Here is a 24,696-nt window from a genome sequence, read left to right on the forward strand (position 1 = left end):
AAATCAGGGCAGGTGTTGCTCAGAGAGTGAGAAGCCTGAGAGGGGCAAGATAGAAAGGGGAGGAAGACATGGAGAAAGGGAATCAGGGCTGGCCATAGACATAGGGCTCCTTTGTGTTATAGTAATGCCCCTGGGGTGTCTGCAGAAGCTCCAAGCAGAACCCAAACAAAGACAGAAGTCTTCAAAGAATAGTGGGAAGAGTGGAAAGAGACTGAGGGACCAGTCGAAGTCCCCAGGGCCCTGTGGTCCAACTGAGGCAGGGAGCAGTAGGGTCCACCTGTGCCCCAGGGAAACTGGACGACCTTGCTGGGTTATACCAATGCACCTGCCCACATGGGAGATCAGAGCTGGGCTAATTAGCATCGACCACTACTGCCCACTGCCCACCATTGCTCGTGAAAGCTGGGGTTGGAGGGCATACCTGGCAGGGTTAGACCACAGTAGCCACGAGTGAGTATCAGAATGGGATGGGTCCCATTAGGCTGGGCCATGACACTAACCAACTCATGAAAGAACTGGATCTGGGGCAAGAGTGAACCAATGGTTGGGAGCTCTCCGTATTTCCTTCTTTCTGTCTCTTCACCTCACAAATAAAATCTGAAGCCAGTCAAGGAATTATAATTCAAACTTCAGCAAGAAAAAATAATTGAACCTAGAATTGCATTGGACACAATTGGCAACATGGGAGGTTAAAAAGAATATTTGCATACTGCACAAGACCTGAGAAGCCATTAGCAAAGTACACCAGCAAAACAAAACAGGAATTCACGAAAGGATAAAAACAAGACACAAGACTTTAAAGCAACTAAATACTTAGGTGAGTGGAATGACTGGGACAATTATGGCAGAGCCACGGAAGGACATCTAGGCAGTGGCTGAAAAGAATAAGGCAAGACCATACCAACTTAGAACCAATGCATGCATTTTTCCCCAAATACTGCAAGGACTTTTAGGATGGGTTTTTTTTTTAAGATTAATTTATTTTTTATTGGAAAGGCAGATAGACAGAGAGGAAGAGAGACAGAGAGGAAAATCCCCAAGCAGCTGCAAGGTCTGGACCTGAGCTGATCCGAAGCCCAAAGCCCGAAGCCTGAAGCTTCTTCCAGGTCTCCCACATGGGTGCAGGGTCCCAAGGTTTTGGGCCGTCCACCACTGCTTTCCAGGGCACAAGCAGGAAGCTGGATGGGAAGCAGGGCCACCAGGATATGAACTGGCACCTATATGGGATACCAGCTTGTGCAAGGCAAGGAATTTAACTACTAGGCTACCATCCCAGGCTCATTCTTTGTCTTTTAAATGTCTTCCACAGCTGATCACACCATGACTGGATGCCCCAAACCCAAAGAGAATCAACATGTGCTGGCCAAGAATGATCAGCTTCTCCTATCTCTATAATTCAAACAGCAGATGGTAGAAATCAGTTGGTGGTGGGTGTTGGAATGCAAGGTCAACTAGAGCCGAACCAGAGCCCACGCTGAGGTGAGCCAAATGTGTGTGTGTGTGCATGTGTGTGATTTATGCATGTGTGATTTATGCATGTGTGCGTGTGTGCAGTGGACCATGCGTCCCCATAAACAGCAAGAGAAACCTTGTCTTCAATAGCTCAATATATCTGGGACATGTGGGACCCAGTCTTATTTGGCTTCTGCCTCAGGTGCCTTCTCAACAAGCTCCGTTCTCCCCAAGCTTGGTGGACTGGGTTCCTATTTCTTGTAACCAGATAATCTCTCATGAAGATGAATACTACGTCCCTCTAGGACCAGGCGTTGGGACTGATGGCTGGGCTGACATGTTGAAGGCAAGAACACTGGTCTCTACAGAAGAGACACGCTTTTGTCCCCTGGCAGGTTGCAAGACCAGAGAAGAGTGATGAGGCCCCTAAGGGCCCGGAGAGTTCTTTGAGCTCAGAAACAGATGAGGACGTGGACACTCCAAGTCCACAGTCACGCAGAGCAAAGCTGAGTCCAGCATGCACGATTCCAGGTCCCCGGGGTTCTCTCTTCCTACCCTACCTGCCCGTGAATGGTGGGTTCTCCGTGTATGGGGAGCATGCCCTTGGGTCGGCTGTCCCTCCAACCTGCGCCGAGGGCTGCCCAGCAGGTCAGGTGACTCCAAGTCCTTTGCTGTCACTTTCCATGTGTGAACAGACACCAGCGTTATCTATCCCGGGGTGACACTGTGACACATCTGAACACCAGCGGACAGGTATTAATCACCTGAACAGGGTGATAAACGGCCCTGTCTGACACACCATCAGTCTTCACCCTGCTGCTTTCTAGCTCACTGCCAAAGCCGCAGCTGAAGGGAATTTCTGAGACTGGGGAGAAAAACATTTGAATATGAGCATGTGACAGGGGAAGACTGTTTCAAGGTGAGTCATTTCCACCAGTCTCTTCTGCTCCCACATTTAGCCATATCTACCTGACGGTGGTCCCTGGGGTAGGACCTGGGGTCTGAGTATCACTAGCTTCTATCACAGATCTGAGCGATAACAAGGCGTTACGGACAATGTTCCTGTTTCCAGAAGCTTCAAAGTCTCGTAAGAGGTATGATGTGTTACAGGTTGTGCTGTGCTCCCTGAAATTCACATGTTATAGGGTCAGAGTCGGGGCACAGTGAGTTAAACCATTGGCTAGGATATCAGCATTCCATAGAAACACAGATCCTGTCTGTTCCATTTGCTATTCACCACCCTGCTAATGCATATGGGAAGGCAGTGGAAGATGGCCCAAGTACTTGGGCTCCTGGCAGCCCCATGGGAGATCCAGACAGAACTTGAGGTTCCTTGCTTCAGGCTGGCTAGCCCTGGCTTTGCGGTTATCTGGGAGTGAACTGTCACATACAGGATTTCTGTCTTGACGAGCTGCAGTAGGTGAGCTGCCATGGTATGCTCTGTGGCTACCTCCGGGTCTTCTTCAGGATCAATGGTGTAAGGGTTGGTGCCTTAGTAGCTGAAAAAAAATACAGAACAAACACGTTCTTGGATATCACCAGTGGGTTATATATATCACAGATATGAATGGCGTAAACATGTGCTGGGATGTGGATGGAAGCAGGTGCCTCCTGAATGGCATCCTCAACTTCACTGTATGATCAATGATCTTCCAACAACAAAACCACCCACTGCCCAGAAACTCACCTGGACAAAGCACAAAATCAGCGTGAGTGGCTCACTTGAACAGTATGTATCTTATTCCACCAGCAGAAAGAAGATTCAGGAGCGGGCCCCACCTTCAACGCATTACAAGCAAAAACCATGAAAACCTGTTCTACCGTGTGAAACATGAGACTTTGACATAATTGCACTTTTACTGTTTACCACGTGTAATTAAAATTGTAATTAAAGTAAATAAGTAACAAAAAGATTTCTTAATGTAACTTTGCCTTTGAAATAAATACAAGTTTTTTAAAAATTAACCCCCAGTGTCTGTGAAAATGAGTTCATCATTAGAATGTTTACTAATCTAGTATTATTCTGTTTTTGTTTTTTAAATATTTGTTTATTTGAAAGGCAGGGATACAGAGAGGGAGACACACACACACACACACACACAGATTCCAACCTCTAGTTCACACCCCAGAAAGCTAACATGGTCAGGGCTGAGCCAGGCTGAAGCCCAAAAACCAGGAACCAAGAATTTCTTACAGCAGTGCTGAGAAACTCACAGCACTATTAGGGTAGGAAGTTACCAAGCGGCTGTGACGTCATGGCTGCACGCGTAATCCAATCAGTGCAGGACCACATGGCACAAGCTGTGTGCATCTTTTTTGTCCCCGCTAAACATCCTATTTAATTAAAAGAAATGGGAAGGGATAGTTTCATTGAACAATTGGTTTCACTGCTGTGTCTTTTTCCTTTCTCTCTTCTATCAGCAGTGTGTCTGTGTCAGTGAGGCTCTCTTTATATTTGAAGGTTTATTTATTTATTTGAACGTCAGAGCTGCAAAGAGACAGAGAAGTGCTTGTCATCCACTGATTTGCTCCCCAAATGATCGCAATAGCCAGGGCCAGGTTGAAGCCAGGAGCCAGGAGCTTTTCCAGGTCTTCCACATGGTCCCAAGTCTTTGGCTCACTAGCTGCTGCATTTCCCAGGCGTGTTAGCAGGGAGCTAGGTCAGACGTAGAACAGACGGAGCTTGAACTGGAGCCCTTATGGGATGCCAGCATTGCAGGTGGCAGCTTTATGTGCTAACTTGGGTCTTCCAATGGAGAATTCCTGCTGTGTGACCCTGGTGTTAGGGTGTAAAGGTCTTCGTATGGGGCAACTGTGAGTGCAAGTCAGACCTTTGGAGCCCCTGTCCTTGTGAGCACGACAGTGTCCCTGACAGAGCACCCGTCGCTGCAACCTATTTCAGAACACGGGCAAGACCAAAGATGCATGCATATGACTCCATTAAGAAAGAAGGCTGCTCCCACCACAACTGACTAATGGTTTGTTTGGGGCCAGAAAACTGTCTCCCTTGAGGAAATATATTATTCTATAATTTCCCTAAAATATTAAAGTGGAATTCTGCTTCAAGAGATCAGCTTGCACTTACACCCTCCAGGGGAGGACACGCCTGAAGGGCTTGGGATATTAAATCAAGGCTTTCAGATCCAACAGGCTGTCTCGGCCAAGGTGAGTCTCTCTTGCATCCAGGCAGTGGTGCCCGCTGCTGAGATCAGCCCCCAAGACCAAGCATCTGTGGAGAGAGCAAGCAGTGGGCCCTAAAAACCACAACATGCAAACCAGGGGGAAAGACAGCAGGGGGCCTCTCCTAAGCCACCAAGGCCGGACTTGGTGTCCTGGCAACAAGGCTTGTTAACCTGGGTCTCAGAGACCCCACAAGATCTGTGGGTGCAATCCAGGAGTCTGTGGAAGAGGAACAGTTTGGCCTTTCTTGTCACTAGTCCCCAACTAGAATTTAGCAGGTTTCCTGCGGACTGCGGGCAGCCACGCACGGGTTTTTAGTTCCTCCTTGGACTTAGCAGCAGGAGGTGTGGCAGATTTTACAACCATATCATCGTCCATCTGCATCATGGCTTTTTTTTTTTTTAAGATTTGTTCTATTTTTATTGGAAAGTCAGAAATATAGAGAGAAGGAGAGACAGAGAGGAAGATCTTCCATCTGCTGATTCACTCCCCAAGCGGCCGCAACAGTTGGAGCTGAGCCAATCCGAAGCCAGTAGCCAGGAGCCTCTTCCCGGTCTTCCATGTGGATGCAGGGTCCCAAGGCTTTGGGCTGACCTCGACTGCTTTCCCAGGCCACAAGCAGGGAGCTGGATGGGAAGTGGAGCTGCTAGAATTAGAAACAGTGCTCATATGGGATCCCAGCGGCATGTGCAAGGTGAGGCCTTTAGCTGCTAGGCTACTGTGCTGGGCCCTGCACCATGTTTTTACATGGGTCTCGTGCAATTACTTCAAATGCTGGGCCCAACACGATGGTTCAACTAGCTGATCCTTTCCTTGCAAGCACCAGGATTCCGTATGGGCAACGGTTTGTATCCCAGCTGCTCCACTTCCCCTCTAGCTCCCTGCTCGTGGCCTTTGGAAACCAGAGGAAGGAGGATGGCCCAAAGCTATTTGGGAAATGGAAGGGGAGGGAAGCAGTGGGAAGATCTCTTCTTAGAAAGGTCATTTTGTTTTCCTTTGAGGGTTTGAGAGGGGGTAGGGCAGGGTTCTCATTCACTGATTTACTCCCCACTGATGCACCTGGTCTGAGGAGGGCCCATGTGGGGGTCAGGAACCCAGTTACGGAGTACCCAGTCACGGCTGACTCCCAGGGTCTGCGTTAGCAGGAAGCTGAAGAGTGTGAAACCAGAGCTGGGCTTTGAACTCAGGTACTCTGACATGGGACCGGCCAAATGCCACTGCACACACCATGCTTGAAGCAAATGGGACAATAGGGGCAGGCAAGTTCACTAGGTCCTACAAACATACAGACAACAAGGTCCTCCCCGCCGCCCCACGCCAGCACCCGCACCCTCCCCGGCAGGGACTCCACCTGAAACACAAGAGGGAAGCCAGCTGGCTTTCTCCTTCTCCCACCTCCCTAGAGGGAGCCAATTGATGGAGTAGCTACAGGAGGCTGCCCAGCTGAAGTCCAGGGCAGCTCGGGGCAAGGGAGGCAGGGCCGAAGGACAACACCACACCCCAGCCACGGACGCCCTTTGCACCAGAAGGAGGTGCAGCTCACCACAAGCGTCTGGCAGGAGGGCCAGGCCCTGTGTGGCAAAGGCAACTTTGAGCATCAGGTCCCAGAGCCTTAATCTGTGACTCTGGGATGCCTCCGCTGGGCTCCCTCGACTGCCTGCCGGCCTTCCGGCTTATCCCGTTCATAACAGCACATCGTGCCTGGGCTGTAGGCACTGCGGAGGGAAATAATGAGACGCTCTTATTGATTTATTCATCAGCAGCCAACTTTGATGTGGGGAATACAATAAATATTGGTGGTACCTATATGAATTCAAACAATCACTGACTTATTAGCGTTTGGCAGCAGAAATACGGTCAGGATTAATGTGCTGGGATTCCAACTGCTCCCTCTAATCTTATCTATATTGCAAGCAAGCTCCTTGCCTTCTGAGTTGTTCATTGTGAGAATTGCAGTTTTACATCAATTACATTTCCATTAGCATTGCAGATTCTCTCTTCGCATAGCATTGTCAAGTTGCAGACGCACAAAATGCCAACATTTTTTTTCTCCTTTCATTATGCTAATTGCCTGTGAGTTTGTAGGAGTCTGAGCTGTAAACACAACACACCATTTACTAGCAGTTTGTCTGCCTTGGGGGCTTCCCTCACTCGCAGACACAGCTGAGGGCTAATGGGCTGGGTTAAAGAATGTGTCTGCCTCCGTGACCTCCTCCTCCTGGTTCTCATCTTTCGGGTAGCCTGAGATCTGTCATGTAGACCCGGAAATCCTGCTGCTCCTCTTCTGACTTCTCAGCTGCTGTAACGCCTCTGTAGATGAGTAGGGTGGAAAAAATCAGATCTGTTACATGTGTGCAAGTTGCCACCCTGGGGCTCCCAGTCTATTCTCTCCATGAATGTAAAGAGATAAGAAGAGCTTGGTCTTCCCCGTCGGTCACCCAGGTAGCCATCCTAGCCAAGACCAAGCACAAGTGTTGAATCTCTCTTCTATGGGTCACACTGCCCCTGCTGCAGGGGGAGATAATGGGACAGGGACAAAGTGGGCACCTTGCAGAGGAAGTGTTTTGGAGGGGAGTGAGTGCCGCAGCTCAGGAGGTGGCAGGGGCAGGGTGTAGCCACTAGGAAGGGTCAGCACTGTGCTCTGGGAAGGTGCATCACGTCACCCTACAGTTCATTCTGCCTTGAGGCAAGTGGGTAGGACTTTTGTCGCCTGCTGTGGGCTTTTGACTGTCAACACAGATAAGAGCAGATTTCAGCACCAGGGACAGGTACTCAGGATGAGGGGCGGGACAAAGAGTTGGCTGTGGCCTGTGAACGACCTGGTCTCCTCCTCTTCCAAGTCTTCATTCAAGGTTTTCCAACTCTTTCCAAAAGCAATGTGAATTACTATAAAGTTCAAGGCCCATTCTTTATAATTTTTTTAAAATATTGAGATGGGAGCCAGAAAGCTAGACGCAGAACTCCCCAAAGTGTGCAATGGTCAAGATTAGGCTAGAGCCAAAGCTTGGAACCATAAGCTCAGGCCACGTCTTCACATGGGTCACAGGAGCCCGGTGAGTTGGGTTGTCATCCCTGCCTCCCACGGTTCGCATTAGCAGGAACTTGGAGTCAGGAGTCAAAGCCAGGAATCAAATCAGGCAACCCAGCATGAGAGGTGAGCAACCTGTTACACTGAATGCCCACTCCACACTATATTCTTTCAACTTTTCTGGGCAGTGAGAAAACCTGCTCCTTTGAAGGAAAAATAAATTTTGGAAGCGCTCAGATATAAATGATCAAGATGCATACTGCATTACATTGGGTCAAGAATGAAATGAGGACAAAAACTCACATGGTCATGTGATAAATCAAATAAACCCACTTTGGCCCTCCCTTGTATTGTGGGTTGAATGAATGTCTATGTTAGGGACACAAAAGGACTCTGAAAACCAACAATCATGTAGATGTTGCTGAGGCTTGCTTTTACTTTATAGTCATCATTTGTAGACCTTTTAACATTTCAAAGCATTCTCAGTGCATGCAAAGATATCAGTAAAAAAGAATTTGATTGGGAGGAGGGCATGGGGAGAGGATGGGAGAATCCCAGAAGATGGCTCAAGACTTTGGGTCTGTGCACCCACAGGGGAGACCTCGAAAAAGCTCCTAGCTCCCAGCTTTGGACCAGCACAGCTTTAGTCTTGGCAGCCTCTTGGAGGAGTGAACCAGCAGATGGAAGATCTCTCTCTCACACTTTGAGTTTCAAGCAAAACAAATAATTTTTTTTTAATGACTGACTACATGCTTCCAGGCGTGAGGCTAGGTTTGTGGTGGCATCTCACATGGACACCAGTTGGAGCCTGAATCCTGGGGAGGAAGGAGTTACCATTTCCTGAGATGAGAAGAAGGTATGTCTTAATGTGGGTTCTCTGACACGATGACTTTGAAATGCCTTTGAGATACCCAAGAAGAGATGTCAACAGAAGTTGGACTTGAGTCTGAAATGCTAGGTGAACTCTCAGAATGTGGATATTTAAAGCCCAGAAATTCGACCAAGTCCTTAGGGGAGACTTGACACAGGGAGAAGAGGTTTGAGGATGGACAGAGCTTCATGCTCATAGAAATGAGCAGGAATCAGCAAAAAATGGAGAATGGATGGGTGAAGTACAGAGAAAACCTGGGAAAATGACATTCTGGAGCACTAATAAAGAATATGTGTTATACACAAACATATGCATACATTTGTATATAACACATATTATATATGTATATAACACATATAACACATATAACATATATAGTATCTAACATTATATATAATCATATAACATATATTTTATTATGTATGTTATTATATTATATGTTATGTTACATATTACATATTATATGTTATATAAAATATAATATCATACAATATACTATGTAATTACATATAATATATGATATAATATGTGTATAATATATAATATATGCTATATATATTATATAATGTATAGCATATATATAACACATAATGTATAACATATAATACATATAACATATACAATATCACATATATCACATATTGTATTGTATTATATATTATTATGTATCATATATTATATATTATTTATCATATTATATATAATATAATATTTATTTATTTATATAACATATTGCATTGTACATTATTATATGCACATTATGTATTATATACCACAGATTGTATTATATCATATATTATTATATATAATATGTGTTATATTATATTATATTAAATTAAATATAACATATATTATTTTTATTATATATGTCATATAATATATTATATATAAGATATTATGTTATATGCTATATATAATATAATATGTTATATGATGATATATGATATATACTAAATATATGATATATGGTACAATAGATAACAGATAGTACATATGTGTAATATGTAATATGTGATAGAATATATGATATGCAATATGTCATATTATATAATGCATATAACATGTAACATGTGATATATGAAATATATATTATATATCATGCATTAAATATTATAGGTCATAGCATATATCATATACCATATACCATATGCTATATATTATATATTATATTATAGCATATTATACATAATAATCTAAAATATATTATATATAATATTAAATATTAGATTGTATGTAATTATAGTATATATAATATAATGTGGCATTTATTATAGTAGATAATATGTTGCATATTATATAGAAATATGTAAACATATTTTTTGATGTTTGTATATAAGGCAGAGTTATAGAGAGGCAGAGACAGAAAGAAATCTTCCATCCCGTGGTTCGTTCCCCAAATGGCCAAAAGGACCAGAGCTGAGCCCATCTACAGCCAGGTATTCCACTTCTGCTCCAATACTCTGTTTAAGGGCTGGGATCGCAGCAGGGGATGGTCCAAAGCCTTGGGACCCTGCATCTGCATGGCAGACCCAGAAGAAGCTCCAGGCTCTTGGCTTCGGATGGGCTCAGCTCCAGGCATTTGGCCACTTGAGGAGTGAACCAACAGATGGAAGATCTTTCTCTCTGCCTCTCCTTTTCTCTGTAAATCTGACTTTTCCATAAAAGTAGATAAATTTTATAAAAATAAATAAATAAAACTAAGTGGAAGATAAAGAAATTGTGTTACTGTTTCTGATGATGGCTTCCACCTTCAGCTCCTGGGGAACATTATTCTGAACCCTTTGTATCTACGCCCGCCTTTGCTCCTTCCTGGATCAATGCGCGTGATCCTACCTCTCAATTCACAGCCACCACCCAAACTCCATCAGGATAATTTAAATAATTTAAATCTGAGATAGCTGATTACGAACTCACAACTTTCCTTTTAAGCTAGAATTCAATATGTTTGGTCACCTTGTGCATCTTCCGGATTGGCTTCCCTGTATCACTAAATCCAGAGACAGAGGTGTCCTGGCAGGCTCTCTCCTGGATGAAAACATCTATGAGGGCCCAGCACAGTGGGCTAGCGGCTAAGGTCCTCGACTTGAACGCACCAGGATCCCATATGGGCACTGGTTCTAATCCCGGCAGCTCCACTTCCCATCCAGCTCCCTGCCTGTTGCCTGGGAAAGCAGTTGAGAACAGCCCAAAGTCTTGGGACCCTGCACCTGCATGGGAGACCTGGAGGAAGTTCCTGGCTCCTGGCTTCAGATCGGCTCAGCATCGGCCATTGCAGTCACTTGGGGAGTGAATCATCGAATGGAAGACCTTCCTCTCTGTCTCTCCTCCTCTCTGTACATCTGCCTTTCCAATAAAAACAAAACAAATCTAACAACAACAAAAAAGTCTATGAAAAGTAGATTCCAGCTGTGTCCCAGAAACAGTCTCTTTTTTATGATGAGCACCCATCTGCTATGGTTTGATATTTGCCTCTCTGAATTTGTACATACATTAAGTTCCTGAAGTCTTAACATTAGTGGTACTCAGAGTGGAAATGTCATGCAAGCGCAGTGTTTAGAGGCGAGGCTCATGGAGGTGGTGAGCCTGGATTAGGCCGTTGAGTGGAGCCCGTGACTGAGTCCTGAGGGCTTTCTAAGAGAGGCAGACACACGTGCTCCCTACCTCTCCCCGTGTCATCCTGCTTTTCACCTTGCTACTGAATTAGTAAGTTCATTGCAGATGCTGTGGTAAAGGCGTCATGTGCAATATCAACATCCCGTAGGGACACCCGGTCGAGTCTGGGCTGCTCTGCTTCCAACCCAGCTCCTGATGATGCACCAGGGACAGCAGCAGAGGATCCAAGTGCACCAGTCCACACTCCTGTGGAAGACCCACAGGAAGTCCCAAGCTCCTGGTTCTGACCTGGCCCACACCTGACCATTGTGGTCCTACAAGTCAGACACTGAGACAAAGTCTCAGCTCAACCAGGAAATTCTTTATATATATACATATATATTATTTTTTATTAATTACATTGCATTACATGACACTATCTCACAGGCTCTGGGATTCCCCCCAACCCCTCCCCATACCCTCCCCCACGGTGGATTGCTCCACCTTGTTGCAGTATTACAGTTCACATTCAGTTGAAGTTCTTTCATTGCAAGCATAGAGTCCAGCATCTTATTGTCCAGATAAATTCAACGGTTTCTTGGGGAGACCAAATCTGGTCCAAAAGCAGAGCTGGCAGAATATCATCCCGATCAATTAAAATCCACAACATAACATCAACAACAATTTACAACATTATGGAATTAATTGACATGGTATTGAGTAACAAATATGTTTTTAAAAAATGCAAGTTCTTAACCACATCCTCTGACTGCTTCATTGACATTTCAATTTTAGTTTATACACAGAACTGGCTGCTCTACACCTTAAAATGGCTGTAGGGTACTATTCAGCTGTCTCGTGACTATTTTCATTTTAGCATTCAGCAGTTATAGTGTTGAAGCTTAACTTTGCTGAACTTGGCAAATTTTTGGGGATAGTCTAAACTGGGTTATAACTCTAACAAGGCATATGTCAACAGTTGAAGTGCAGAACAGTTTTAGGAGGTGTGTGCAGAGAAATCTTCGATACCTTAGTGAGGAGTAACTAATCTTTGTGTCCTACCTAGTAAGGCATGTGTGAGTCCATGCTGACCGTTTCCAACCAGGCAATTCTTTAAGGATCAAAGCATCTCCCAGGGTGGAGACTACCTGGCCCTTTGTGGAGAGGTTGGCACCCCACTGTACCCCAGTGTTTGGGTGCCAGATCAGAGAGCAGCAGGCGTTGGTAGAGGTCACAGCCCTTCCACACCTGTCCCAGGAGCCATGGGTGTGACGTTTCAGTGAAGAGAGAGAGGAGGAAGAGAAACTGAACCCAAAGGCAAGGGCAGGGATAATTTGCCAACACAGCCATCGACCCTGGATAATGGAGAAATGACTAAAGTAACATTGGCAGTCGCACTAATAATGATAAATATATATGTGGCCCTTCTGATAAATGTTTATGGCACAGCAGAGCGAATGAAACTGCACCAAATAATGATCCCCATTCATTCTTAGACCTCTCTGCTGAAATTGCCAATTAAGATAGTGCTCGAAGAGGGATGTGGATTCCCATCAGCAGAGAAAATGGCTTGGACCCAGCAGCTCGAGCCACGAGCGCCAGCCGACTCTCGGGTGGCTGGAGACGAGCAGCAGCGGCTGACCTGCTCTTGACCCTGAAAAGCAACATCCTGCAGAAAGATGCTTGTGGATTTTTCTACCCTTGAGACAGCCAGGGTGTTGCCAGCGTAGCTGCCATGGTGTCACCAGTCTCTCGACTGTCGCCTTGACCTTGACCTGCCATCTGCGGAGACGGTTGTCTCCGTCACGTGGATGCTTTGACACTCACAGGACTATGTGGATCATGACCCCAAGCTGCCACAGGGCTGTGACACGGATTCCATGAGGAGCTGTTCGACACACACTAAAGGATCTTCATAAAGTTTATGGAAATGGATAGTAGGAGAAAACTTACGGGTTCCAGCTTTCTCTCTCTCTTTCTTTCTTTTTCTTTCTTTCTTTCCTTTCTTTCTTTCTTTCTCTCTCTCTCTTTCTTTCTCTCTCTTCCTTTCTCTTTCTTTCTTTCTTTCTTTCCTTCTTTCTTTCTTTCTTTCTTTCCTTCCTTCCTTCCTTCCTTCCTTCCTTCCTTCCTTCCTTCCTTCCTTCTTCTTTCTTTCTTTCTTTCTTTCTTTCTTTCTTTCTTTCTTTCTTTCTTTCTTTCTTTCTTTCTTTCTTTCTTTCTTTCTTTCTTTCTTTCTTTCTTTCTTTCTTTCTTTCTTTCTTTCTTTCTTTCTTTCTTTCTTTCTTTCTTTCTTTCTTTCTTTCTTTCTTTCTTTCTTTCTTTCTTTCTTTCTTTCTTTCTTTCTTTCTTTCTTTCTTTCTTCCCGGGAGGAGGGGAGCAACACAAACCTCATGTTTAATTCTATTTTCCCACAAATATTCTAAAGTCCCCTTGTAAAAGCATGCAAGGTTAGCAAGACAGGTGCCTCTGTGACCTGAGATGCCTTGCTGGAGGGTTCACTCCCTGGGAGACACACTGCTGAAACACTGACACAGTCCCACTGGCCCCACCTCATTTACCCACATCTATTCTCTGATGTGCTGTGAACAGGTCCCTGCTTGCAGAGGGACACAATACTAATACTGAATTACATTTACATTATGCTTATTTTGTTCTAAATATCAACTTGTATTACATTAGTCATCACTGAACCCCACCGAAGCTGGAGCCACCTGCTGACAGAAAGCGGAGTAACCAGCAGAGCCCACGTGACAGTACCTTCCCCCAACCCTGAACTTGAGTCCAAGCACAGGCAGAAAAATCAGCCTGCAATCTCCTGCTGGGGTGGCAGGGACACAGTGCAAGTTGGGAGGTCTGGACAGTGAGCCTGTGTTCTCTCCCGGGCTGGAGGTTGGGCGTGAAGAGACCAAAGTGTTGGCAGGCTCCTGCTCCCTCCAAAAGCGATGGGGGAAGAAGCTCTCTGGCTTACAGGGGGTTCCTGGAGGATGATCACGTCACCCCAGTCTTCCCACTCAGGTGCCCCGTGTGCCTGTCCAGCTCTTCTTTCTTAAGAACACCTGTCATTTGGGACTAGGACTCACCCCAAGACCTCACATAAATCATCTAGAAAGCCCCATCTCCAAATAAGGTTGCATCCTGAGCTGCAGGACTTCAATATATGAATTTTAGGGGGGCACAATTCAGTCCCTAGAAAGGGCAAAAGTAGGCAAGCAGTAGATTGCAGAATTTTGTGAAAGAAATGCACTACTCTGTAGCCCGGATACGTGCAGCAGCAACGAGAAATGCGCAAAATCTACGCAAATCCGAATATGGTTCAGAAATGCATGGTACCCATCCCCGATGCCCCAGACTGATCCGCCAAGCGTGCCCGGCCAAGACAGGACAGATTTACCTCACTCTCACTCCGACAGGTTCGCCAGGAAAATGGAAGCAATCGATTAGATATACAGCTTCAAGAAAGCTCAGTATTAAACTGTCATTTTGTCAATAAAACGTCATTTCATCAATATAATGTCTGTGAGCCTGAATGTTTCTGCATAATTAATTCTGCTGATGCATTAAGGAATGTTATACACAATATTAATCAAAAAGGAGTGTCAATAGCAGGGTAATATATAAACCCAGACCTCAAGATTACAAACCTCTCTGAAAGCAGTATTCCCACCGAGACACTTCTCCTCCAGAAATATTTGTATTTTTTTTTTCATAAAACCGCAATTTAAAAAATTAGTCAGTCAAGGAAAAGTAATTAGAGTAATATAGAGAAACCTCTGGGGAAAAGAATATTTTACAAAACATTGTCTAATAAATTGCATTTAGTATTTGGTCTAAAGATGGAGATGGCTGGGTCCCCAATGCCAGTGGGCATCCAATGAACCCCCACAGCCGCCCCTGGCTGGGCCGCACCGAGGTGTGAATGGGCAGTGCTGTCACTCTGGGCTCCTCCCACTGCTACAGCACACCTGGGGCACTGCCCAGCTTTCCCATGCCTGGGAATGCCACTTCATGGTTTACTCAGAACCTAATTCGGCCCAGCTTCTACAGATGGGCTGGTGCTTTGAAAACTAGGGGAAAGGTAACCCAACCATCCACGCAACTCCCCTGCCCCCGCCCAGCTAGGCTCCCCAGCTTCCAAGTTCTGCTCTGGGCCTGGGCTGTGGCTCAATCTACTAGCCCGGTGATTCTCAGACAGCTTAGCTGATCTCTCCAAGCCTCAATCTCTTCATCCGTGAAACAAGGCAACAAAAGAATCCAGCTCCCAGAAACACAGCTTTGTCCTGAATCTGGTTTAGCTTCTGGAATTTAGCGTCAGTGTTTAGTCTAAGTAAACAAATCCAAATAAACTCCCCTTGTTAGTTACAATAAATCACTATAGGGTCCAGCGCAATGGCCTAGTGGCTAAAAATCCTTTCCCTGAACATGCCCGGGATCCCATATGAGCACTGGTTCTAATTCTAGCAGTCCCGCTTCCCATCCAGCTCCCTGCTTGTGGCCTGGGAAGGCAATCGAGGACGGCCCAAGGCCTTGGGATCCTGAACCCACGTGGGAAACCCAGAGGAGGTTCCTGGCTCCTGGCTTCGGATTGGCTCAGCTCCAGCCGTTGCAGCCACTTGGGGAGTGAATCGTCGAAGGGAAGATCTTCCTCTCTGTCTCTTCCTCTCTGTCTATCTGACTTTACAATAAAAATAAATAAATCTTTAAAAAAATAAAAAATAAATCACTATAGTGGTTGGTGTTTTGATATAACACTCCCTATGAAGGCAGCATCCCAAGGGGGTGTCAGTTCGTGTCCCAGTTGTCCCACTTTTGATCCAGCTCCCTACTGATGACCTGAAGATGGAAGTGGAAGATGGCCCAAGTGTATGGGCCCCTGCACCCACATGGGAGACCCAAAGAAGCTTCTGGCTCCTGGCTGTGGCCTGGCTGAGCCCTGGCCATTGCGGCCATTTGGGACAGTGAACCAGTGTCCCTATCTCTATGTCTTTCCCTATAACTCTGATTTTCAAATACAGAAACAAAAAAATCACTATAAACTAGAACACATCCAACCAAGACCTCGCATGCTTTTAAGGACTTCCCCACATCCATGCTCAATGTTGCCACACATACTATCTCGGTTTTGCTGATAAGAGAAGGAAGCTGAAGCTGAGAAAGATTAAGCATTCCCTGAGAGCAAAGATAACTCGTAGTGAAGAGTGGCTGTGACCCTGGGCGTGTGTAACTCCAAAGTCAGGCTCCTAGCAATGGATCACATCACCTCCATGAAGCAGGTGCACCGTGTGTGACATAGGAAATGGCGAGGAATGAATGCCGCTGTGTGTGCATCACTGACCCTTGTGGTCCCGTGCTGAGACACTTAGCACACACGTTGGGAGATTCTGTTTGGCAAAGGATCACTAAAATTAAAAAAGAAAAAAAACACAGCCTCTGAAAAATTACATAATTTCTATTCTCAATTCTGAAATATAGATATTTGTTTTTTTCTTAATATTTCTGAAAGCCGTGCCTAAATGTATTTTTATATAAAGGTTAATGTTGCATTAATAAAGGGCAGATAGGCACTCAATTGTGTCATTCGACACAGTCTTTTAAAATCTCTTTAGCTGGCAAGACAGATATTATCAGCTCTGTATATCATTAAAAGGTCCACGTTTAAATCTAATAGTTCTTATTAATTTAATTATTAAATAAAAATTGCAATCACTACACTCCCTTTCAAAAGGAAAAGTGCATTATCAATAAATTTCCCATCAAGTATCCTGGGAGCTTATAATTAAGGGTAGAGAGATCCCAGCTCTGGGTGAGGTCCTACGTGGGGAGTATTTTCTCTTCCTTGTCTGATGCCTTTCTCTTCTGAAAACACTTTATAACAGTTTAGACAGAACAAACTGTCTTAAGTTAAAGGCCATCCGCTGAAAGAAAGGTTATCTTGATATATTCAGTTCATACGATAATTCATGTAAGAACATTCTGTTTCCTGTAATAAGATACAAAGTATGAAAGATTCACAAACTCAAAGGGAATGTAGCTTGCTCATCCTTTAGAATGATGGAAAGGTACCAGTGACACCAGCAATGAGAAGACTCGCCAACCGTGTCCTAACTTGCTCTTTAACCAAATCGATACATCCCAACCTAGAGTCTCTAGTCCTCTAGGCATCTGAGGGACAGTCCTGGGGAAGGGGCAGGCTGTGTCCCTCCGATGGTTTCAGTAGATGGAAAGTAGATGGAAAAGCATCTTTCCTGCAGGACAGCAAGCCTACCCAAGGTCCTGAGAGCCTGCTTGGAACCGGAGTCAGCTAAGTGTGTGTTCTCATGTGGACAAGAGAGTCGATATGTACTGGGTTGATGTGTTCAAGGAATCCATTAATCTCAATATAATTTGGTATGCAAATTCAATGGGCATTTTACAGGGGGAAATGTGAGGGTGTTTTGTAGAGCACATTAAGAAATAGCACAGCAAATAAATTATAGAGCCACTACACACATGAAAATACATACATCACAGAGTCTCGTTACTGGGTATTTGGCTATGAAACCACAGGAAGAGAACACACAAGTTCATAACGACCAAATAAAATAGATCACTGATAACTAATTAATTGGGAAGCAGACTGAGAATCCCTTACCTGGAGTGCTTGGGCCAGAAGTGTTGCATATTTTGGACTTTTTTTTTTTTTGGGATTTTGTAACATTTGCACCTATATGATACGGTATTTTGAGGATGGGATCCAAATTTAAACACAAAATTAATTTGTTTCCTGTTCACCTTAAACAAATGGCCTGAAAGTAATTTTAGACAATGCCTCCAATGGGCCTGCATTCCGGCTCCGGCCTGTCACCCATGAGGTCAGGTTAGAAATTTTTCTGTAATCTTCTCTCTTCCCTGATCCTACCAAAATGAAAGACAGCATTCGAATAGTAAAATCTACCTATGGGTATCCCCGAAGGAACAGAATCTATCCTAAATCCACCGAAAGACCAAAAGTGAGGTGGGAATTCCTACGATGAAGTGAATGCGGGTCTATGAGTTTCTCATGCTACGGGATAGGGGTTTGTGCCATGCGGCTGGTGTTCAGCTTGGCTGTGAAGATGTCTGCATTCTTTATGGGAGTACCTGGCTCCGGCTCCTGACTCTAGCTTCCTGTTAACACACACTCCAGGAAACAGCTGGTGACTTAAATAATTGAGTCCGAGGTACCCATGTGGGAGCCCTGGAGTGAGTTCTCACCTTCAGCCTACTGGGGGCATTCTAGGCGTTTGGGTAAAGAGTGAACTAGTGGATGGGAACTCTCTCTCTCTTTCAAATAAATAATTGTTCAAATCGGTTGTGTTTTTAAAAATACTTTCTTGTGCAATTTTACCACTGAAGTGCTGCAGGCCACCGAAGATACCAACTCAGAGGAAATCCGTGCGCCACTGCTGCCCTTCCCTTGGTCAGGCCTCCAGTTTGTTCTACAGCAACGGAAAATCCAGAGACTGCATAACCATGAAGATGCTCCTGGATGATTTCATGACCCAGTCGATTTTCACATAACTGTAAAATTTAAATCCTAGAAATTAGAGACACAATGCAAAAGCAGTTAACGAGGCATCCTTTCAGACGATTTTTTTTTTGCTTTAGCTCTTTCCAGAACTCCCAACTGCAGGTTTTTGAAGTTTGGTGAGTTCAGGTGAAATGTAAGGTCGGGCCACGTTGATTTACTGGATTATTAGCTGTTTATACAGTACTGAAGCAGCACATGACGTATGAAAAATGACTTTTCGATCTCAGGGAATAAATCAGGGCCAGCAAGTGATTCCACTTAATACTTAACTTGAGCCAGTAAAATATTACACCTGTTATTATTCAAGGCAAACACAGCCCCTTCCATTTGTTTATTGAGGAAACAATTTATTTGAGGACATTTAATTGCAATAGTGAAGCCTGACTTGGGGGTTAATCCCAGTTTATCGATGCAATTAAAAGCAGTGTGTGCTGTGTCTCATATTTATTATCTAGAGGTAGAATGTTGACACAACCTGGGTGTTGAGATGGGTGTGCTTGAGAGCATCTGTGCTGAGCGAGGTGTAAGGTGGAGGTTGCCCTCATGAAAACAGCAAACAAAACCCTGCTCTGGGTCCGCGTTTGCATAATCTAATTGGGGAAAGGCTTCTAATTTGATTTTACTTGGAGCAATATGGGTTCAAATTGTTATATAGATCCAGCCGTGTTTGGTTTCTTGTCAATGATTCATGGTATTTTAATGCCCAACAGGCAAACACTAAGCGCCTCATCACACAGTTGGCAGCATTCCACAATTACCTTGGTCTGAATTCCACCCCCGGCCTCCTTCCCCAATTGCTAAGTCCCTGCTAGATACTCTTGTGTCTCACATTTTACTGGCACTTGTCTAGGTCAGTGCCTGGGTGTCTGCTACTCTCCCAGGGCGGTAACCTTCCCCCAGTTGTTGGAACCCATCTTCCCAGCACACACACGCCAGATGCTTTGATTGGAGAGTGGAAAGCCTTGAGTCTGAAGTCACTCTGTGTCTTACCAGCATCCTTCATCGGTGGTGGCCACAGAAGGAAAGTTTCAAGATCTTAAAAACATCTCTTTTTTTAGGGAACACTTTCCAACTCACTTTATGGGTCCACCATGACAGAGACATCAAAGCCAGACAAAGCACTACGGGAAATTATAGGTTAACAACCCTGATGAACCTAGACGCAAACATCCTCAACAAAATATTGACCAATGAATTCAGGTTTTGATAGGAACATTCACCATGGCCAAGTGGGATTGATCTCTAGACTCCAAGGATGGTTCAACCTAAGTCAATGAATGTGTGCTCAACAAAATGTAGCACAAAAACTGTCTAACCATCTCATTACATGCGTAAAATGCATTAACAAAATCCAACATCTGCTCACACAAAATTGCACACGGAAAGAGTGTACCTCAATGTAATAAAGACATATGTGGTATCATCGCTGAAATAGCTCAGTTGGAGGAGCACTGGATTGAATATGTATATGATAAACCCATGCTAACATCAAGCTCAAGGGCAAAAACCTAGTCTTTCCTTGAAGATCAGGATCCTACACTGAATACTTCTGCTCAGTTCTGTATGATCTCCTAGCTGGAGAAAACATGCAAGAGAAAGAAGCAAAACACCTCCAAATCAGAAAGGGGATATCAAAGTGTTTCTTTGCAGATGACAGGATCTTATATCTGGCACGCTCTAAGGGACTTCATCAAAAGGAAAACTTTAAGGACTAATCAGAAAAATTCAGTGACATTCAGGAAAGAAAACCAGCATATTAAAAGTTGGTAGTGGGGCCCGGCACAATATCGTAGTGATTAAAGTTCTCTCCTTGCACGCCCAGGATCCCATATGGGCACCAGTTCTAATCCCGGATTGGCTTCGGATCGGCTCAGCTACAGCCGTTGTGGCCGCTTAGGGAATGAACCAGCAGATGAAAGATCTTCCTGCCGGTAACTCTTTCTCTCTGAATCTGTCTTACCAATAAAAATAAATAAATCTTTATTTAAAAAAAAAACATTGATGAAAGAAATTGAGGAAAATGAAAAATACATGAAAAGACATCCCATGTTCATAGATCAGGCAAATTAACACTAGTAAAATGTCATGTTACCCAAACAGACCTATAGGTATCAACCAATCCCTATCAAAATTCAAAACACCTTCCACAGAAATAGATAGACAATCCTAAAATTCATATAGAATCATATAAGCCCCAAAGCAACCTGAGAAGAACAAAGCTGTATACATCACAGTTTGGTTTCAAATTTTGTTATGGTACTATGGTCATCATGCAACAATGAGGTACTGGCAGAAAACACACACAAGAACCAATGGAACAGAACTGAGGACCCAAAAATAAACCCACGGGATAGTCTCTTAAATACAAGTGGCATTGGAAAAACTGGATTCCCCAAAGCAACAGAATGAATCTCTTTTTAAATTCATTTCTTTTTATTTGAAAGGTAGATTTTACAGAAAGAGAAAAAGAGACAGACAGAAAGATCCTCCATCTGCTGGTTCACTCCCCAAATGGCTGCAATGGTCAGAGCTAAACTCATCTGAAAGTGACAGCCAGGAGTTTCTTCCTGGTCTCCCATGTGGGTGCAGAGTTCCAAATATCTGGACAATCTTGTATTGTTTTTCCAGTCCATAAGCAGACAGCTGGATTGGAAGTAGAGTAACCAGAACATGAACCACTGCCCCAACCAATGCCCATATGAAATGCAGAAGATTAGCAACTACATCAGGCCTGAATTTGGACTCTTACACAGTTAAACAATCTACTTGAGACGGACTAAAGATCTAAATGCAAAGCATGGAACTGTAAAATTCTTACGAGGGGGCCCAGCACGATGGCCTAGCAGATAAAGTCCTTACCTGGAACGCCCGGGATCCCATATGGGTGCCGGCTCTAATCCCGGCAGCTCCACTTCCCATCCAGCTCCCTGCCTGTAGCCTGGGAAAGCAGTCGAGGACAGCCCAAAGCCTTGGGACTCTGCACCCACATGGGAGACCTGGAGGAAGTTCCTGGCACCTGGTTTCAGATCGGCACAGCACCAGCGGTCGCAGTCACTTGGGGAGTGAATCATCAGATGGAAGATCTCTCTCTGTCTCTCCTCCTCTCTGTATATCTGACTTTGCAATAAAAATAAGTAAATCTTTAAAAAAAATTCTTAGGAGGAAATCTCTTTGACATTGGTCATAGAATTTGAATTTTTAAAATTTATTTATTTTAAAGGCAGAGTGGCAGACAGAAATCTCCCATCTGCTGGCTTCTTTCCCAGATACCCACAACAGCAGAAAATTGTGGGAGTCAGAAAATCAATGTGAATCTCCCCCTGGGTGGCAGGGAGCCAACCACCTGTATCTTCCAGGGTGCACATCAGCAGGAAGCTGGAATCAGAATCAGCTGGGACGCAGCGTGTTTATGTGGCTGCAGGTTTTCCAAGTAACATCTTAACTGATTGTTATTGTTATGTTTTCATACTTTTTAAAAGGTTTATTTGTTTATTGTTTGAAAGGCAGATTTTCAAAGGAGAGACAGAAGCACCTGCTGGTTCACTCCCCCAAATAACCCCAATGTTCAGAGCTGAGCCAATCTGAAATCAGGAGCTTCCAGGTTTTCCACGTGGGCGCAGGCACCCAAGGACCTGAGCCTTCCTCGCTGTTTGCCCAGTCCGTAAATAGAGACCTGAATGGGAAGTGGGGCATCTAGGATATGAATGGGTGCTCATCGGATGCCGGTGCTGGCAGGTGAAGGATTAGCCTGTCAAGCCACCACCATCATCCCCCATTTTAACTATTAACAGTTAATTTGACACTGAAAGCATAAAAAGTAAAAAATGTGCAAGTGAGATTACATCAAAATAGGAAGTTGCATTGCAAAGGAAATTATTAATAGAATTAAATGAGAACCTATGGAGAAGGGGCAAACATTTGCAAACCATGTATTTGATAAGGTTGTAATACCCAGAATATATAAGAAACGTATTTCAATACAAAGAAACCCAGAAGAGGAAATAAATTGGTTACTAGATCCAAACAAACTTTTAGCAAGAGAATATACACACGTGACCAAGGGATCCATAGAAAACTCTTCAACATCTCTAATCTTCCAGAAAACATCAATCAAAAGCAGAGACATCACTTCTCACCTGTTAGCATGGCTGGTATCAAAAACGCAGGAGCAAAGCATGCCGGGGAGGCTGTGGGGGAGAGAGCCACTGGCACACTCTAGATGAGACCATAGATTAGTACAGACATCACGAGGAACAGAATGGAGATTCCTTAAACCTCTACAACTAGAACTATCATAATAAACTATCATTTGTTAAACAAGCAATCATTTATGAATCTATTCCACTTGAATAAAGCTGACCAAAAACACCCCAAGTTTTTTCCCAGCAGCTGCACTGTTGAGTATATATCCCAAGGGAAAACGAAACCAGCATCTCCAAGAGATTTCTCCACTCCCTTGTTCATGGTGGTGTTGTTCTCAGCATTCATGGCATGGGCACAATCGCAGTGTCCATTGCGAGGAGAAACGAAAGAGATGCGATTCGCACAAGTCAGAGAGAAATCCTGCCAGATCTTACTTCTTTGAACGCACTAGGATCTCATATGGGTGCCAGTCCTAGGGCCCCGCTGCCGGGTGGGATGTTGTTATGTTTCCACCCCAACTCTTGAATGACTAAGAAACTGGCTGAGAAAGTCGCAGCACGTGGGCTTGTCAGGCTTTTGTTGGTTTCATCAGACAGGTGCTCATCCTGCATACAGGTCCCATTATCTCCATGACAGATTGTGTAACTTGAATCGTCTGATTGCAGAGGCTTTCACCCCAGTGTGCGGCAATCATGGCAAGCAAGACCTTGCATTTCAGGTCAGATGAACTTATTTCAAATTCCTCCTCCCTCACTTTCTAGCAGTGGGATCTGGGGACCCTTCAACTGCCCCAAACCTCCATCTGCTCCTGGCTAAGGGAGAGACAAGATCACACAGGGCTACTGATTCAACTCAGGTTCTCCACCGAACTACCTTGAATAACGAAACACATACACGAAAACGGTTGCTGTCTATTTGATGATTTTTGTAATCTTCATAATAATCCTGTAAATATGGCAGAGTGCATTTTTCACAAACGATGAAAACACAGGAAAAACCACGAAGCAAATTGTCAAGGTGGTAGTTAACAAAATGGCAAGCCAAAGCTTGAACAAGATTAGTCCTGTCTTCCCTTGAGTGGCACAGAGGTCTGACAGCCCTGCATGGCGTTCTTTTCCTTCCAAAGTCTCCTGGGAAGCATTCTATGCCACACCAGTCTGGCTATTCCCCAGCCATTGCTTGCCTTAAATGGATGGTGTTCTGCACCTGTCTGACATGCTTTGCCTTTTTTTCCTCTTTCAAGAAGGAACTAAGTTGCTTGGGCACTGGAAAGGCACTTTATGTTGCCGTTTTATCCTTTAGCTTTAGGCTGCTCACACACCGTGGCTGAAGAAGAACTCCCGAAGTTAAATCACCTTAAACAGCCCAATTGCTGGGGAAGAACAAACAAGGTGTCACTCGGGACAGGGGGAGGGGCACCCCTTCCCTCTCCTCCAACCACAGCCTGGCCAGCGGTGCGGAAGGAGCTTTCCCAAATGTGGTCCCAGCAAGCTCCCGCTCCAAGCCCGGCCTCTCACCCTTCCTAGGCGGCCTGTCTTAGGCCGTGGCTGGGTCCGTGTTCCTACTGAGCAACGGAGATGGTATGAATAAAGCTGATCATTTTGCCTCCCCAGCAGAGCCCTGTTCCCAAGTGGCGGCTTAGGGGAGGGAGGCTGGGCACCTGGCGGTCATCTTGTGCTAATTACCCAGGCTTTTTTCCCTCCCTCTAAGCGGCCCATAGACAATCCTAACCGATAACCAAGAGCAATCGTCGACTTTACAATTCCGGGTGTTTAAAACCAAACAATCTTGGGCGAGGTGGCCTAGCAGCTAAAGCCTTGAACACACCGGGATCCCACATAGGCGCCGGTTCAAATCCCGGCAGCCCCGCTTCCCATCCAACTC

General features: G+C 44.7%; 1 pseudogene; it reads left to right on the forward strand.

The window, feature by feature from the left end:
• Window positions 1–2,508: 2,508 nt before the first annotated feature.
• Window positions 2,509–3,260, forward strand: LOC121159240 (annotated as a pseudogene).
• Window positions 3,261–24,696: the final 21,436 nt, after the last annotated feature.

Source organism: Ochotona curzoniae, unplaced genomic scaffold (genome assembly GCF_017591425.1).
Source record: "Ochotona curzoniae isolate NIBS_2020 unplaced genomic scaffold, NIBS_Ocur_1.0 contig_4105, whole genome shotgun sequence".
In the NCBI taxonomy this organism is placed as follows: domain Eukaryota; kingdom Metazoa; phylum Chordata; class Mammalia; order Lagomorpha; family Ochotonidae; genus Ochotona; species Ochotona curzoniae.